Source organism: Hoplias malabaricus, chromosome 7, assembly GCF_029633855.1.
Source record: "Hoplias malabaricus isolate fHopMal1 chromosome 7, fHopMal1.hap1, whole genome shotgun sequence".
NCBI classification, from domain to species: Eukaryota; Metazoa; Chordata; class Actinopteri; order Characiformes; family Erythrinidae; genus Hoplias; species Hoplias malabaricus.
In genome coordinates this window covers 13,660,550-13,667,354 of record NC_089806.1, presented here as the reverse complement: position 1 = coordinate 13,667,354, position 6,805 = coordinate 13,660,550, and positions in this window count along the sequence as shown.

Genomic DNA, 6,805 nt, shown 5'->3' with positions numbered 1-6,805 from the left:
CATGAAAAGTATGAGCATGTTCAGCGCTCAATACTTAGTTGGGGCTCGTTTTGCCTGAATTACTGTAGCAATGCGGCGTGGCATGGAGTCGATCAGTCTGTGGCACTGCTCAGGTGTTATGAGAGCTCAGGTTGCTCTGAGAGTGGCCTTCAGCTCTTCTGCATTGTTGGGTCTGGCGTTTTGTATCTTCCTCTTCACAATACTCCATAGATTTTCTATGGGGTTAAGGTCAGGTGAGTTAAGGACAGGGATACCATGGTCCTTAAACCAGGTACTGGTAGCTTTGGCACTGTGTGCAGGTGTCCTTTTGGAAAATGAAATCCATAAAGTTGGTCAGCAGCAGGAAGCATGAAGTGCTCTAAAACTTCCTGGTAGATGGCTGTGTTGACCTTGGACCTCAGAAAACACAGTGGACCAACACCAGCAGATGACATGGCACCCCAAACCATCACTGACTGTGGAAACTTTACACTGGACCTCAAGCAGCATGCATTCTGTTCCTCTCCTCTCTTCCTCCAGACTCTGGGACCTTGATTTCCAAAGGAAATGCAAAATTTACATCAGAGAACATAACTTTGGACCACTCAGCAGCAGCCCAGTCCTTTTGGAAGCGAGACACTTTTGACACTGTCTCTCGTTCAAGAGTGGCTCCACACAAGGAATGCGACAGCTGAAACCCAAGTCTTGCATACGTCTGTGTGTGGTGGTTCTTGAAGCAGTGACTCCAGCTGCAGTCCAGTCTTTGTGAATGTCCCCCACATTTTTGAATTTTGGTTTTGTTTCACTTACTTTCTCTTTTTTGTTTCATACTTTTTTCTACCACATCCTTTCCTTCCCTTTGCCTCTTAATTAATGTGCATGGACACAGCTCTGTGAACAGCCAGCCTCTTTAGCAATGACCTTTTGTGCCTTGCCCTGCTTGTGTAAGGTGTCAATGGTGTCTTTTGGACAACTGTCAAGTCAGCTGTCTTCCCCATAATTGTGTAGCCAGAACTAGACTGAGAGACCATTTAAAGGCCTTTGTATGTGTTTTGAGTTAATCAGCTGATTAGAGTATGGCACCAGGTGTCTTCAATATTGAACCTTTTCAAAATGTTCTAATTTTCTGAGATACTGAATTTGGGGTTTTCGTTAGTTGTCAGTTATAATCATCAAACTTAAAGAAATAAACACTTGAAATATATCAGTCTGTGTGTAATGAATGAGTATAATATACAAGTTTCACTTTTGGAATGGAATTACTGAAATAAATCAACTTTTTAATGATATTCTAATTTTATGACCAGCACCTGTAGTGTGTTAGCCAGCTGAGAAACTGCATGTGCTGATATGTTTCCGTGTATTTATAGAATTCAGCACTGTGCAACTCTGTATAGTCATATCTACTTTCTAAGCTTACTACCCTAGCACATTTTAAAATGGCATTCAGTTACCATTCAAATGACATACATACATGAGAATAGTGGAACTGGAAGATAATTTAATGAACAGTTGTTGAAAAATATTGCGCTACAAATGCACTAAAATGATAACAGCCTGTAACATTGTCTATTAATGAAACAAATGTACTGCATGCAAAATGTCTCACTGAAGAATGAGTGAGAAGTGACAATGCTATAATCAGTTACTACATTTAACTGTGATTGTGTAGCTTTGCTATAATTTACAAGACTTGTTTCAATCTAGCATCTTTGCCCAGATCCTGAAATGAATGAAATCTCCTGACCTCAAAGCAAAAACCACTTTCTAAACACAGCAATCACAGAAAAGTTGACACTTACCGACTTTGGGGTTTAAGCGTTGATTAATTATCAATATGAAAAAAGAAGTTTAACACTTGCTTTAGTTAAATCCACTGTAGTCATCTGCCAACAGTGGCCCTGTGTGTGTGGCTTCCCCTCACTGTTTATAGATGACTACATGTCTGGAGAGTACACATGATCAACAGAGTGCCTGCCAGCCTCTTAGCTCAGGTTGCTCTTGAGAGTTAGCTGACCTGGAATTTAAAGTGGAACTGAAAGGACCGTGGTTGTTGGGAGAGAACTGCATATGGAACTCTCATGGCAGACACCCAGGAGAGCGAGAATTTCAAAGCTAAAACAATTGTTAGAGCTGCTTTCATTGTGTCAAGTTACAGAAGAGTCAGAGCTACCAGACAAGAGAGACATGAAATGAAGTGTGAATTCTTGCTCCTTATTTATTTATAGACATGCATATTATATTTCAGCTGAGGATAAGGTTATAAGCAAGGTTACAAACTTTTTTGGTTTGTTTATGGATCTAACTAATGAACACAGCTTTTTAGTTTAAGAACAAACATACAGGTCAATCCAGGTTAGTGAGAAAGAAAGCTCGTACAATTAGACTATAAAGACTGCTTTTAAATAAATTTGATTTTAAATAAAACATTTTTAACCCTTAATCGAAATTAAATAAATAAAAGATAAACCTTAAATCTTACCATGAATTACATATATTTTTCCCCTTTATTTATCAGCATTCTACTCCTCAGTTTACCCCTCAGATTTCTATTTGAAAGTTATAATTCTGAACTGTGCAGCTTCATATGACCTCAAATGACTCTGCTATGGAAATCTTATGACCTTCGCTGGCATATTCTGGTTCTACATGACATTTAATTTGACCTGCTGAAGGTCCATTAGTTGAATTCCTGTCATTCATTCATTCAGTGTCTGTAACTGCTATTCCAGCTCAAGGTCCAGAACACACCCTGGATGGAGCAACAGTCCCTCACAGTGCAACACATACATTCATTCACTGCTATGGACACTTTTGCACAGCTAATCCACCTAGCAATATGTGTTTTTGGATTGTGGGTGGAAACTGAAGCACACAGAGGAAACCCCTGCAAACACAGGGAGAACACACCCAACTTCTCACAGACCGGCTGCCTCAACCCTACCTGCTGTGCCACCAAGCCACGCTATACCCTGCCGCTGGTTGTATTTTCATGTTTTTATTATTTTTTTGCTTTAGACCAATGGACAGAATTAAGTACATATTTGGAAAAAGAAATTGATAGATGTTTTAAAAAATAAATGCTACACGGAATCACTGGGCTCAAGGCAGGAACACACCCTGGAGGGGGCGCCAGTCCTTCACAGGGTGACACACACTCACACATTTACACCTATGGATACTTTTGAGTCACCAATCAACCTATCAATATGTGTTTTTGGACCGTGAGAGGAAACCGAAGCAGCCGGAGGAAACCCACGTGGACATGGAGAGAACAGACCTCACAGACAGTCACCCGGAGCAGGACTTGAACCCAGGTCCCTGGAGCTGTGTGACTGTGACACTTCCTGCTGCACCACCGTACCGCCCCTCATTATTATTATTATTATTATTATTATTATTATTATTATTATTATTATTATTATTTTTATTATTGCTATTATTAAGTCATTTCAAATTCAACTCAATATTTCTGGTGTGTATAAATATAGCTGTCTATTCTAGAAGCAACAGAAGTTCTCTTAATATCAAAAGATGGAAACCACATAGTGAGGGTCGCTATCTCTCCTGTAAACATCTCAAACTGTCTGAATTAAATTATGGCCTGGCTAATTATAGAGCATATCCAGCTCGCAGCAAAAACACATGGGACTCATCAGATCAACAGATCCACTTTCCCAATAGCTTGCTGTTTACCGAATGCAGATAAATATCAAATATAAGAATGTTTTATTTTTAATATTAGATATAAGAAGAGTATTATAATCTGTATTATTTAAAGTTTCATCTGACCAAAGAACCTGGTGTCAAATATACACTGTCAGAAAAGGTACTGTACAGGTACATTATTCTCAGTATTATTAAGTCATTTCAAATTGCTCAAGTGGCTCAATATTTAAATTTTTTTTTAAAGGAATTATAAATAAACTTTAAATAAAAAGTTAAGCGACAGAAACAGCAATACCCCATCTTCTCAGACAGCTCATGTTCCAGTGTGATGAAGAGGGCAGAGTAATAGAAACCTCTAGGGTTTTCTAGAGGCTGTGTTTCACAATCAGACTAATAGACAGGGTCAAAACATTATGAGGATGAGGGACTCTTAGGACATAAAATTAATATATATTTATATAAAAAATATATTTTTGTTATATATCATCTATTTGCCTTGGTTCAAAATTAAATGTATTAATTTTATTTATATATGTTTGACAGAACTATTAAAAATTTGTTGAATATTAAGCAAAATTCTCAAAAATTTGCATTTGCTTCATGATTTGAAGAACACTGAAAAAAGCTCAGCACAACATTCACCTCTCAGTCACTGGCCAGACAATGAATATATTCAAAGAAAACAGAAAATAAATCATAAATTTACATAGGGAACATCATTTTACCATATTATAAATTAATTGTAGATTTTTAAGTACCGTTGATTTCATACGCCCCATTTCATCTTCAGGATATTATTTTATTCATTGTTTTGTAATGTATGAATAATATTCACCTCTTAAATGTTCACATCTCCTTTTGGATAATAGAATGTAATGTACCTTTAGGGACCACAGCTGAGCTCTAAAAGCACTGATGTACTTTTAAAGAAACATTTACACTGTTTGTACCTTTATTGAGAATTATGTACCTGTACAGTACCTTTTCTGACAGTGTATATTTGACACCAGGTTCTTTGGTCAGATGAAACTAAATGAAAACATACTCATTTTAATCAGATTGGGTTTAATATATTTCATACAGCAATGCCCCAGACAAATATATTCAGAGGGAGTGTGTTATAGTGGGGCTTTATCAGTTCAGCAAGTTATGGTGAGATTAATTTTATAGATAGAATCATGGATGAAATATTGTTAATTAAAGTACTGAACGAACACATTATTCCCACTCCAGGAAAGGAATGACAATGATTGTAAACATAAGGGTGAACATACAACCAATCATCAGTTTAAGAAGATACACCATCAGAAGAAAGGCATGGTACAGGTACATTATTGTCACTAAATGTATAAACAGTGCAAATCTGCCTTTAAAGGTACAGCAGTGGTTTTAGAGTTCAGCTGTGTTATTTAAAGGTACATTACATTCTGTTCTCCAGAAAGAGTGGTGAATATCTGCAATCTTTCATTATAGAACTGTACAGAAAGGTGCTGGAGATGAAATTGAGCATATGAGTCAACACAACTTAAAAATCTACAATTTATATATAATATAGTACAATTATGTTCCCTAATTAAGGATATGAGTATATACCCTTGATGGTACCACCACAGTGAAATTTTTTTGCCAAGTTGTGCAGAGTATGATAATGGCAGAGCATGAATATTCATTAGCAGGCCGGAGAGGCATATGCTGCATCATTAGGCACAAAGGCAGGGTTAGGACATAACATGAATCTCAATTTATGCACATCCAAGTGCAAGCTATAAGGATGCACCCAATAAGTGTGCAGACTGCTGACCCTCTGGAGGTCAGTATGAGCAGCAGGGTTGTTTTAATGAAGTAGTTTTCTGTTTGTTGCCTATAATCCAGCAAGACTTTGTAAAAAGCACTGCACATATTCAGGGTGGATGAAAGGATCAACTCCCAGTGGAATATTGTTCTCTAGTTGCATGAAGAACAGAGGTCAGTTGGTGTTTGAACTGAAGATGGAAAGATCTATGGCAACTAACTGATCTAACTGACCAACAGAAGTCTCCATTCTCCATACAAAGTTTCTCTCAGATCTGCCCTTATGTTCATGTGGCCTGGCACATGGCTCACATGCAGCAAACTGAAATGTGTAATGCTCCACATGAACAGTTGCTTTGAAACAATTCGTGCTTCTCCTCTGCGACAACTATGCCCTGGTTCAGATGGACTGCCAAGAGGGCATATGGGATGGCCATAAAAGACCAGGACCCATCAAGTAAGCAAATAAGAATATACCACACTAAGAAGTATTCCTGTGTTGAGGGCTAAAGGTTTTTTCCATCATTGCAGGTTTGGAAAGCACTCCACTCTCACCCTGTCAGGATGGTTAGAGAGGCAGAAACGGCAGCCTGCCAAGTGCTGAACATCCCTCATCTTTAACAGGCCAAGGTGGACCACTGACAAAGTGGAAGCCATTAGGCCCAGAAGGCAGAAGCAAGTCCTCAATGGTACCGAGTGTCCTCCGTGGACGAGGGACAAGCATGATCTAAAGTTTAGCGTTTGTCTATCTGAGAATACATGACAGAGTTTATCTTTAGTCCCGCGTAGGCCTTATCCTGGCTGAGAAATAACAGCCCTTGGCCTGAGCTGGATAAATGGGATATCATAATATCCGACTTTTACCTTTCCTGTTTCAGAGAGAAAAATATTCTGAGGCCTGCTGCTCGTAATCAGGCTGAGTCCAAACAGAACCGTGAGACACAGACATCATGATGCCCTTGAATGGGCAATAATGAGTATAAACGTAAGTCCATAGACATTTCTGTTGGGTGGCAGGAACCTGGGGAGGATTGTGCATAGGAGGAGAAGGGGCAGAACTTGCTTGAGTTCAACAGAGGCTGTCGCCCCATGCCAAGGCAAGCATGAGTTGACTCAGGTTTATTATATGGTCTTTTTGCTTTACAGTGTGGGCCTTTTGACTGTTAGCTGGGTTGTGTACAACATTTATTGATACCAAAATGTTTAATTTTATTATTTCCCCTATCAAGTCCAGTGGGATTGGCAGGCTGGTGCCAAACAGCAGGCGAAGGTTAGGTAATTTTGCCCTTTTGGTCTGTTGGTTTAGCCATCTGGTTGATGTCCTTCAGATACAGCATTTTGGGATTTGGTGGACCTTAATTCCTGG